Source organism: Triticum dicoccoides, chromosome 6B, assembly GCF_002162155.2.
Source record: "Triticum dicoccoides isolate Atlit2015 ecotype Zavitan chromosome 6B, WEW_v2.0, whole genome shotgun sequence".
Lineage (NCBI taxonomy): Eukaryota > Viridiplantae > Streptophyta > Magnoliopsida > Poales > Poaceae > Triticum > Triticum dicoccoides.
The window spans coordinates 685,845,519-685,857,127 of NC_041391.1; the positions used below are offsets into that span (position 1 = coordinate 685,845,519).

General features: G+C 41.2%; 1 long non-coding RNA gene, 1 other non-coding gene and 1 pseudogene across 2 annotated transcripts; 1 reads left to right on the forward strand and 2 right to left on the reverse strand.

Moving 5' to 3' along the window:
* Positions 1-771: 771 nt before the first annotated feature.
* LOC119326844 lies at positions 772-932 on the reverse strand. The gene has a single exon (XR_005158209.1). It is a non-coding gene; the product is annotated as a U1 spliceosomal RNA (small nuclear RNA).
* Positions 933-3,141: 2,209 nt separating this feature from the next.
* On the reverse strand, positions 3,142-8,476 carry LOC119323960. The gene is made up of 2 exons (XR_005156682.1): positions 8,332-8,476; positions 3,142-3,872 (listed from the first exon to the last, which is right to left on the reverse strand). It is a non-coding gene; the product is annotated as an uncharacterized LOC119323960 (long non-coding RNA).
* A 245-nt stretch (positions 8,477-8,721) lies between these two features.
* Positions 8,722-10,401, forward strand: LOC119321501 (annotated as a pseudogene).
* The last annotated feature ends 1,208 nt before the right edge of the window (positions 10,402-11,609 follow it).

The following is an 11,609-nucleotide window of genomic DNA, read 5'->3' on the forward strand; positions in this document are numbered from 1 at the left end:
TATTAGCCATTCTCAAATATATGCAGGGAACTCGTTGGTGTAAAAAAATGGTATACTAACCTAAAGTTATGTCTCCATGATAGACTGAATGGTTACACAACAATTCAGTTTGGATGCAGATGCAAACTTATTCTCAAGCGTTGAATTTGAGCCTCAAGTTTCGGTATATGTGAATCAATTGTATCGATCTGTAATCGCAAATTTAGGAATAACTAATTTCTTGCTCAACCATGCAAGCTGTAGAAATATTTGATGCCAACAAACATCCAGTCTCACCCGGAACGGAGGTGGCCGCGGTGTTTCCTTTCAGCTTCTGAATTATTCAGGCTATAATTGCATGATGAGTGTTGAAAATTCCAATGCCTTGTTCTTGGAGGTAAACACTCTGCACATGTGAGTGAGCGTATGAAATTCAATTCCCACAATGTATCTCTTACAGCGACAAGGTCGAACTATGTGCACAATTGGTGCATTCGTTAGTATTCCTTTATCTAGTTAGTTCAAACTAGCAGTCAAACTGTACGCACTAAATTTGGTACAGTACTAAAAAATGTGCAGAAGCGGAGGGCAGGGCCTGAGAAAAACAAGTCTCCAGCATTATTTTGAATAAATATGCCATCCCTTTAAAGATGTCATCACAATTCAGAGGATGTTTGCACTTGAAAATTTATTGTTATATGTAACACTGAGCAGCAAGATGCAAATTTTTTAGTTTTGTATATGCAATGCAACGCAAGTCAATAAAAGCCAAATTTTTAATTTTATAGATTGATAGGGGCCGCGCGAACGCGTACCCCCTCTACCACAAATTACGACGTCCACTCTCCCACTTGGGGAGATGGTAGGCCAACGCGCTCACCAGGTGCAATGTGAGCCATTGATCTAGGCCACGACCCTTCTTGATCGGCCGTCGACCCCGTCCAGGTAAGTATGTTGTAACGTTGCCCTGGTGCTAATTATATACTCCTGCTCTCACAACCTCCCTTGTTCGGCTGGCGAGGTGGTACTAAATCAAACCATAGCGCTGTGATTCATTAGCCTTTTTTTAAGGGGTCTGTGCTTCATTAGCCAGTTGTTGGGTGGAAGCTCGCAGGCCTGATTACCCGTGAGGGTACTTGTGTTCCACAGGCCCGTGATTCTGCTTGGGGCCTGATTCCCTGTGTGGGGGCAATTGTGTTCGGCAGGCCTAATTATGTTTGGGTGCAAGCTCGCTTGATTTTTTTTTTCTCAACATAGGTACACGCTGCAAACGAGGAGATCAGAATGTCGCTGGAAAAAACCTAAAAAAGGAACATTGCCGGAAAAAATGTAGTAATAATAATTTTTTTGTGGGAAGTAATAATATGCTACCTCTGCTCATTAATATAAGACATATTTTTAGACTGAATGAACAGAGGGAGTACTATTTTTTTTTTCAAAACAAAGGCATAAGATTTGCCTCATCCGATTAAGGGAATAGACTTTGGTTTACACGATGCACATGAGGACATATGCCACTTATTACAAAAAGATCATCACTATCCCGGTATTATATTCCCTTGTTTGTTGGCACCAGTGGCAACCCAAAGTTTCGGTTCGAGTTTGATGTTGTTGAGACGGTTGGAGGAGCACTCTTGTGACGGGGTTCATTCCAAATGGTCCAATAAAAATTAATAAAGAAACACAATAATATACTATCATCAGAGCAGAAGAAGAAAAATCCTTTGGCATACAGAAGGCAAGGGAGTGCCGAGAAGAGTGTATCATGTGCAACGCATCAATGGGTGCACCGGATGCACCAGTTGATTATGGGCCGCCGGATGGACAACAAATGGACAAGATGTATAACAAGGTGGGTTGCAGGAACATCTACATCTTCAGCCTCGTAGAGTTACCCAATTGCGTGATATTCCTGGTCCTGGACAAACATCTTATCTCTTCCCCTTGTTCTGTCCCCTTCTGTACCAACCCGTCCGTCGAGCTGCAAGCTAGGTTTTTTTTTTCTTTTGGCAAGGGATGGTTTTGCTTATTATGAACCAACAAAATAACCTGCAAAACGAAATGTGACTATTTTTTTCCCCAGAAAAAAATGTTGGACCCCGGTTCCGTTTCATCAAAAGGAGAGCACATCACAGCCACTTCCAATTCTATTCACCGACCTCTGCCTATCGCAGCGCGGAGAGAAAGCAAAAACAGGTACGAAACTGAAGTTCCAAACATTCCAGCACCCTACAAAATCTGAACAGAAACTACAGGTTTTAAGCTTCAGGGGAGAAGTTGTCCATAGCTCGAGATCACTCCATGCACTCAATCATGCACTGAATCTTTTTTGAAGGATAACTTTATAATAAGAGATGCACCATGTACTGGATCTTTCAGATGCCAATATATCCTGGCTTAGGCAATAGATTGAGCACCATACAGCTCCCCTCGTCAAATGAACGAGACATCTCGGCTTGCTGACAGAGACAAAGTGGATGCGACTAGAACACTGGTTTGTACACATGTGTTTGCTCATATGTGAAGCTCCACCCATGTTTGCCTTGCTCGTAAATTTTCCCGTTTGGATATTCCACATTGCAACAACACCCAGAAAGAAAACGAAAGGCCAGACGAGATATCTCGGCAGAAAAATTGCTCATATGTGAAGTTCCACACATGTTTGCCTTGCTCTTAAAATGTTTGGATGTTCCACACAAAGTTGCAACAACACCCAGAAAGAAACGATAGGCCAGACCAGAAATCTCGACAGAAAAATTGCTCATATGTGAAGCTCCAAACATGTTTGTGTGTGGTATCAGATTCAACCAAGTGTTAAACAGCATGAAAAGGTTAAAATCAAACCAAATCCTCCAACAACAACAACCCTAAAAATAGAAATGGTTGTCCAAACATGAAGCAAGACAAGAAGCGAACGAAACTCCTCAGATGTCCCTTCTGCTCGACATAATGTGCAGCATCGGTAGATGTGCTTTCAGGAATTGGAACCATATATGATGTGAAGTAAGTCATCATTGGAGTATCCCACGCCTTAAGGAAGCAGATTTGATACATGGCAGCATTTTAAACCAGAAACTTAAAAGGAAATCCTTTGAAGTTATACACATGTTCACTTATGGTGCCAAATTAGCATGAAAATCGTTTGGCAATATAACAATTCAATGAAGAACAAAGGATAAGATTTGCCTCATCCGATTAAGATTTGCCTCATCCGAGTAAGGGAATAGACTTTGGTTTACACGATGCACATGAGGACATATGCCACTTATTACAAAAAGATCATCACTATCCTGGTATTATATTCCCTTGTTTGTTGGCCCCAGTGGCAACCCAAAGTTTCGGTTCGAGTTTGATGTTGTTGAGACGGTTGGAGGAGCACTCTTGTGACGGGGTTCATTTCAAATGGTCCAATAAAAATTAATAAAGAAACACAATAATATACTATCATCAGAGCAGAAGAAGAAAAATCCTTTGGCATATAGAAGGCAAGGGAGTGCCGAGAAGAGTGTATCATGTGCAACGCATCAATGGGTACACCAGATGCATCAGTTGATTATGGGCCGCTGGGTGGACAACAAATGGACGAGATGTAGGACAAGATGGTTGCAGGAACATTTTACATCTTCAGCCTCGTAGAGTCACTCAATTGGGTGAATATTCCTGGACACACACGTTGTCTCTTCCCCTTTCCCTGTCCCCTTCTGTACCAGCCCGTCCGTCGAGCTGCAAGCTAGGATCTTTCAGGTGCCAATATATCTCGGCTTAGGCAATAGATTGAGCACCACACAGCTCCCCTCATCAAATGAACGAGAGATCTTGGCTTGCTGAAAGAGACAATGTGGATGCAACTAGAACACTAGTTTGTACAACTAGCATTTCTCCCTAGATAGCCCCTGAAAGAAGGAACATCATCTATTTTCAGATGCACATGCAAGACAAAAGGTCAACAAAATGATCTGGTTGGATACAAATAAATTTTATGCTGCAGAGAATTTCAACTGTACTGGTTAAGATTTGTGTACCAGAAACATGGATCTTACTCCTAAAATTATTACCGAGTCTTAATTACCAAAAAAAAGCCCTTGCCATTGGTTCAAGCTTTTCTTGTCCTTATTATTCGCTCTTCATCCGGCAAAGCTGATATGCTACAGAATTTTTTGAAAGAATAGGAGTATAGCTAACCTGAAATTGTTATGGCTCAAGTGAAGAATCATTTAAACAAATCAAATGTATAATTATGATTAGAGTTCACACATACTACGGATTTAATTTAGGTACATGGGGCATATACTTGAGAACTATTGCTCAAATATCTTTGGCCTCAGACTGAGTCATGACCGGTTTCTACTTTGATTTCTGTTAGTGGCATAGGAAACACACAAGAACCAATATGGGAAGGCTCCCGTATACTACCAGATATAACATCTATTCCACCCTTAATCGGGAAGAGCACGGATATTCTAAACCTTTTCTTTCACTCATGATATGAATAAAGAAGTACCTCTGGTCTACAGAGTAACATCTATTTTTTTTTGGAAGGAAGTAATAATGTGCTATAACCATTAAAGAAACACAATAATATACTATCACAGGAGAAAGAACAAAAAATCTTTGGATTATGAACCTCTAGTGAGACAACAAATCTACGTGTAGACCAAAAGGTAAGAGAGTGTATCTATACAGGATTGACTGTGTTACAAGTACAGGCGGTGGGGATGAATACAGCAAGGCCTCCTTTGGTTCATAGGATAGGAATTTTATAGGAATAGGAAAATCATAGGAAGTGAGATGACATGCATCTCAATTCCTATTGAGAAAGAGATGACATCTGGTGTATAGGATAGGAATTTTTCCATTGAGCATAGACTAATGTTTTTTTTCCTCCAAAATGTGAAGAATTGATTCTCATCCTACATAGGAATAGGAATCCATTCCTATAAACCAAAGGGGCTTCAAAGGAATTTTTCCTTTGCAAATCCTATCCTAGAGTTCCTACAAAATTCCTACAAACCAAAGGAGGCCCAAATGTGTGAGCAGGATCCTTCACTATTCACTCTGCTGAGTTGCAGCTTGTGACTGCAGAATCATGCGGTGAAACACATGCGAGGTGGAGAACTCGAATGTTAGCTGTTTGTCTTTGCATGATGCCAGGCTGAGGCTGCTCACAGCCCTGCTGTGCTGTGGCCGTCTGGCCAAGACCCTGGACGTCAAACCCACATCACCCCATGGTTGCAAGTTGCAACCATCTTCCAACCCTGTCTTTCGTGCCTGACCCAAGCTTTCGGAGGCAAACATTTGATGACTGACACTGTCAGCAAGCTCCTCCCTGGCTTTCTCAGCACACTCTCTTGTAGTGTAGGTCAAAAACAATGGAGGCACGATCCCTCGAATACTGCTCAGTAATTCAAGCATCAAGGCAACCAATCAGTCACCTGCCTTGCTCAGGAGCTTAAGAGAAACTGGGTGATTAACTCTGCAAACAAGAAAAAATGCTTCTTGCGAGATTATAGTCAAGTGCAGAGCAGATGAAGACCATCAAATGGACCATAGATAGTTGCATCCAGTGTTGGTTTCTCCATTGGTGAACAAAAGCTTGCTAAAACTTAATTGAACAAAACACACAAATAAATATCATCATATTAGCAGATACAATGTCAATTTAGTGATTCAACGCCTAGAGTCTGTAAACCAGTTAGACTAACAATATGAAAATATGTATTGTTTCTTTAACTAATGATTCGGCTCGCCAAGTCGTATCACTTGAAAGCTTACAAAAATAAACCAAAGACCGAACCAGAAATCTTGAAAAAAAATACTCACATTTGAAGATCCACACAGGTTTGCATGTGGTATCAAATTCACCAAGTGTCGAACAGCATGAGAAATATCAAAATCAAACAAATTCTCCAGAACATGTAAAATAAAAAGAGTTCTCTCCAAACAGTAAGCGAGAAAATAAACGAATTGAACTCCTCAGATGTCCCTTTTGTTCCACAAAACGTGCAGCATCCATGGACGTGCTTTCAGGAATTGGAACGACATACAAGGCGAAATAAGTCATCACTGGAGTATCCCACAGCTGAAGGAAGCAGACTTGACACATCGCACCATGTCAAACCAGAAATCTTACAAGGAACAATTTGAAGTTATACACATGTTCTCCTATGATATCAAATTCAACCAACCATCGGCAGTGTGATAGTTTGGAAATCAAACAACTCAATGAAGAACAGTGAAACAAAAAGAATTGTCCAAACATTAAGAGAGAAAAGAAACAAATGAACTCCTCAGATGTCCCTTCTGCTCCACAAAATGTGCAGCATCCCATGGATGTGCTTTCAGGAATTGGAACGATATACAACGCGAGATAAGTCATCACTGGAGTATCCCACACCTAAGGAAGCAGATTTGGTACATTGCACCATTTTAAACCATAAATCAAGGAACCATTTGAAGTTATATACATGTTCACTTATAGCATCAAATTCAACCGACTTATGAAAACACGAAAATAGTACGGAAACCGAACAAACTTAATGAAGAACACGGAAATAAAAAGAGTTGTTCAAACATTTAGCAAGAAAAAAACAAACTAAACTCCTCAGATGTCCCTTCTGCTCCACAAAATGTGCAGCATCCTGTGGATGTGCTTTCAGGAATTGGAACGATATACAAGGCGAAACAAGTCATCACTGGAGTGTTTGACACCTTAACTGAGCAGAGTCGATATATTGCATCATTCGAAAGCACAAATCTTGAAAAAAGAACCGTTTTTAGTTATACATGTTCACTTACGGTATGAAAGCCAACCAGCTGTGGGCAAAGTGAAAATGAAAATAGTTTCTTAATCAAACAAGGCTCAGCGAAGAAAGTGAAATAAAAATGGTTCTCCACAAATTGCACAAAAATAAAATGGATTAAACTCCTCAAATGCCCCTTCTACTTCACTGAACAAAAACAAATAAATAAATAACATCACATTAGCAGATACAATGTCAGTTCTGTGATTCAACGCCTAGAGTTTGTAAACCAGTCAGACAAACTCAAAATATCTGTTGTTTCTGTAACTCAAAATTTGGTTTGCCGAGTCGTATTGCTCGTGAATGTTTTGATGTTCCACACAAAGTTGCAACAACACCCAAAAGGAAACGGAAGGCCAAACCAGAAATCTCAACAAAAAATACTCATATGTGATGCTCCACACATGTTTGTATGTGGTGTCAGTTGCAACCAAGTGCCAAACAGCATGAAAAGATTAGTGAAAACAAATTATCCAACAACACTAAAAATAGAAAGATTTGTCCAAACATTAAGCAATACAAGAAGCAAATTGAACTCCTCAGGTGTCCCTTCTGCTCCACATAATGTGCAGCATCCGGTGGATGTGCTTTCAGGAATTGGAACGATATATGAGGTGAAGTAAGTCATCACTGGAGTTTCCCCACAGATAAAGGAAGCAGATTTGATACATTGCACCATTTTTTACCAGAAACTTAAAGGGAATCATTTGAAGTTATAAACATGGTCACTTGTGGTATCAAATTCAACCAACGCTCAGCAGAATGAAAATAATTTGGCAATCGAACAACTCAAAAAAAAGGTTTTTCGAGCATTTAACTCCTCAGATGTCCCTTCTGCTCCACACAATGTGCAGCATCCCATGGATGTGCACTTTCAGGAATTGGAACGATATACAAGGCGAAATAAATCATCACTGGAGCATCCCACGCAACAAGGACGCAAAGCAGTTCAGCGCGATTCAGCACACCTCACTATTCAAACTAGTAGAAGAAATGTTGACAAACGGGGTCATAGTTGGAGCACCGCAGACATTTATTTGGTTGCGGTATCGAATTTGAAGCACCCAAGTGTCAGCAGCATTTAACAGTTTGAGAATTAAACGAAGACCCCAAAGAGCGCCACTGAAGTAAGAATTGACCAACAAAACAAAGGAACTGGACTCCTCAGATGTCTCTCGAGCTCCACACGGCGTGCGGCATCCCATTCCTTCCCATGGGAACGGGATGCGGTGCGGTTTCAGGAATTGGAACGACATAGGACGAAGCCGGTCATCACTGGAGTGTATATATCAGCTTAATTAGGAAGCAGATCCGGTGCAGCGCGCTATGCATCTCGCTGTCGCGACTAACATTGGGGAAACAATCTGAACCTCGGAGGCTCCCTCTGGCCGGCTGAACCCTATACACGCGAATCTCAGAGGTTGAACTACTAGAACAGAACAGATAGTAGCCTCGAAGCGCAAGATGGACAGTGATAAGAAGCGACGCATCTAGATCCTGGACGAGAGTTACTAGGGCTTATGCTAGTGAAGCGGGAGCGACGGTGCGGTACCTGCGTTCGTCCGATGCGTAGAGGTTCTGCCGCCCCGGGGCGCAGAAGCTGGGGGGCGGCCCTGCGCGTCGCCGTCGCGCCGCCCGCCGCCGGCACGGACGGGAGCCGCGGCTTCACTCACGAAGCAGCCCAGCAAAATCTTTCGGGTTAAGTAGGCCGGGTCGGGCTGGGCCGTGCGAGTCGTCAGACCGGACCGGATCGTGATCCGGGCCGAGGTAAATACGTAAACGCCGAGAGCAAACGTAAACCCAGTGCCTCGCTGTTGTTGTGGGACTCTGATAATTCCCCCACATCTCCAGATTTCTGATCCGATGACGCTGTAGCAATGCCGCTGCGCATTCCTCCCGGACCAGGCTGTGACAAGGGAATGCAAAATAATCAACTTAGACTATGCTGCAGCGTTCTGCCTTGTGGATTTATGTGATGTCTGACTACATCATCTGTCACGAGTTGTTAATCTCTGAAAAGGGGATGTAAAGTGATCCGTTCAAGAGCCTTCCAGAGTTATATGCTCAAAACTTGCAATTTTCTATCCAGCCTTCTCATGATTACAAATTACTCATTTGAACGGTCGTGCTACCATGGTGTATCTTTGCTGCAGGACGTGCTATGGACGGTTTTATCAAAGTTGCCTCTGGATGAAGCTGTAAGGACCAGTGCACGGTATCAAGGAAATGGAGAGTCTTGTGGATAGTGCGGTATCCTCGCCGATAAAGTTCCTAACTTTTGATTTGACACCGGAACGTTTTGGAGGTCATTATGATCGGTACTTGTTTCCGTTCCAACGTTTGAATAGAGCAAGTATATCCCGTCTACAGAAAATCCATCTTAGCTTTGGATATCTCCGGCCACCGTACCAACCGGGTTCAGTGGTTTCCCTAACCTACAGAAGCTTGATCTGAACTGAGTGGATGTCAATGGAAAATATCTCCCAAGACATGTTGTCAAATTGCTCTAACCTGGAGTAGTCAAGTATTGTTAGATGTCATCTCTATGATGAACTAAATTAGAGGTTAATGGTCCACTGCCTCACCTGCTATACTTGCATTTTTTATTCTGCGAGATAACGAAGATTGCATTGCATGCCATGAAACTCAGAAATTTTGTATACAAGGGAAACCCGGTATGTATTGACCTCGGTAAATCTTCAAGACTCGAAAAGTGCAGATATTAGTTTTTATGGAGTGACTCTTGAGGACGCTACCACCCAAAACTTGCTAATGTGTTTACACATGTTCAAAATCTGACTTTTGATACTTGCTACGAAACCACCACAGGTTTGTTAGTTGACCATCCCTAGCTTATTATATCTTCTAAACCATTTAGTCATACTGACCTTTGATTGTTTGTCTTCCAGATGCCTGATGCATAACCCATGCAAGTTTTCCCAGCTGAGGCATTTGAAACTGATGCTGCTATTTGAAAACGATGTTGACACTCCACATTTGGTCTCCTTTCTGACATCTGCTCCTTTCCTCGAAACACTAGAGATGGATGTAAGTATTCTTATGGTTTCCTCTCGGGTAATTTGTACACTTCTCCATGTTATTGCATCGATACTCTTCCAAATCAGTACAAGATCAAGCATTTCTATTTCATCATAACTTGGATATAGCAAACCAGCCAGTTGAATTTGTACCATCTCCCCCCCTGCATGCTCACATCTGTATGAGCTTAACTTCTCTAGTTTCTTACATTACATTCAGGACTCCTGCTACTTTCGAAAATTGTATCTTAGTTTTCTTATTCCAATTTGCAGTTTATTGTTTCTCCTTCCCTATACACAGGACAGGTGCCTATGAAGGGACTTCTGGAGGGTCCATATAAATATCTGAAGAACGTGTGCATGACAGCATTCCGAGGATCCAGAGGCCAGCTTGAATTTCTTTTGCACATTGTGGGAAATTCCCCTGCTTTGGCATTTTTAACTATTGACCATTCCTATAAACAGGTGAAGCGTGTGTGAAAAGATCCTGCAAAGGAAGCGAATTCGTGGATTCAGCTCATCGAACCACTAGAAGATATCTCGAAGGAAAAATCTCTCCCAAGTACTCTGTAAGATTGCTTTAAGCAGGGTTTAAGTGAGATATACAACGAGTATGTGACTTTTGTGATACAAAATCGCAGCCACAAACAAATTCTTTCAAATATGATCTAACGACACCAGTTTTATGTCACATACAAGCTATACTATTAGAGTAATTGTTGGTTAAAGACCTATCCGTATGAAAGGTGTCTGTTAATGAATGAAAGTAACATACTAACATCCGACAAATATTTAGGAACGGAGGGAGTATTACAGAAAACATACATCGTCCTCATTCAGGTGTCTGTTAATTATAGCTGGTGTGGTCCTCATACACCATCCATTTAGTTGTTTCCGGCTCACCCACTCAAATCGTATGAGTGATTAAACAACTAGCGCGAAAACTGTTGCGCATTCGTGCATCTGTTTTCTTGTTCTATTTTCCACTGATGTGGCTCACTATGCTGTCAGTTATATATCACAAAGAGAACATATACAAGCAATAGCACGATACAATTGTCTGGTAAGCAAATTCTGCCATTTTAGGTGACATCAGCCCCGGAGTAGGAAGAGTGGCACGATGATCATGAAACAGTCGGGAAAAAACTTTTGGTGAGATAGCATGATCTTATCGTACAAAAAAAGAGGCAGCATGGTACTACCACCTAGGATTTCCTAAAACTAAGTCGTTTAACGTGGAACAAGCACTCTGGTGAACAATAATTAAGAAAAACAATAAAATTTCAAAATCTGAACTTTCTTGACAAACGTTGCTGAGTATTTCACCTGTGTGCAATGTTTCGTGAAGAAAAAACTTTTGTAATGCTCTGGGGAAATAATCTGTTTTTCTTTTCTAGACTATCATGGATGCCATTCCATAACAAAAAAAATTGTACTGAAGTTCCATTTTTTGTTTTCCAAATTAATCGCTTAAATTTGGGACTTATTTTGATGTGGAACAACAAGCATGGATATATAACAAGTTATTCGAAAATTAGGGTCACCGAATTCTAACCGCAAAGGATTTGGGCTACAAACAACACTTTGATTAAATACAACTAATTTTGAAGCTGTATGTAGTCCGCGTTAAAATCTTTAGAAAGACTTATATTTAGGAACGGAGGGAGTAACATGGTTTGTGCATGCCTGAGGCTGTTACATTATTTGTTTCTTTCCTTCTATACAATTATGATTTGTTTCTTTCCGTCTATACAATTACATGATTTGTTTCTTTCCTTCTATCACAAATTCT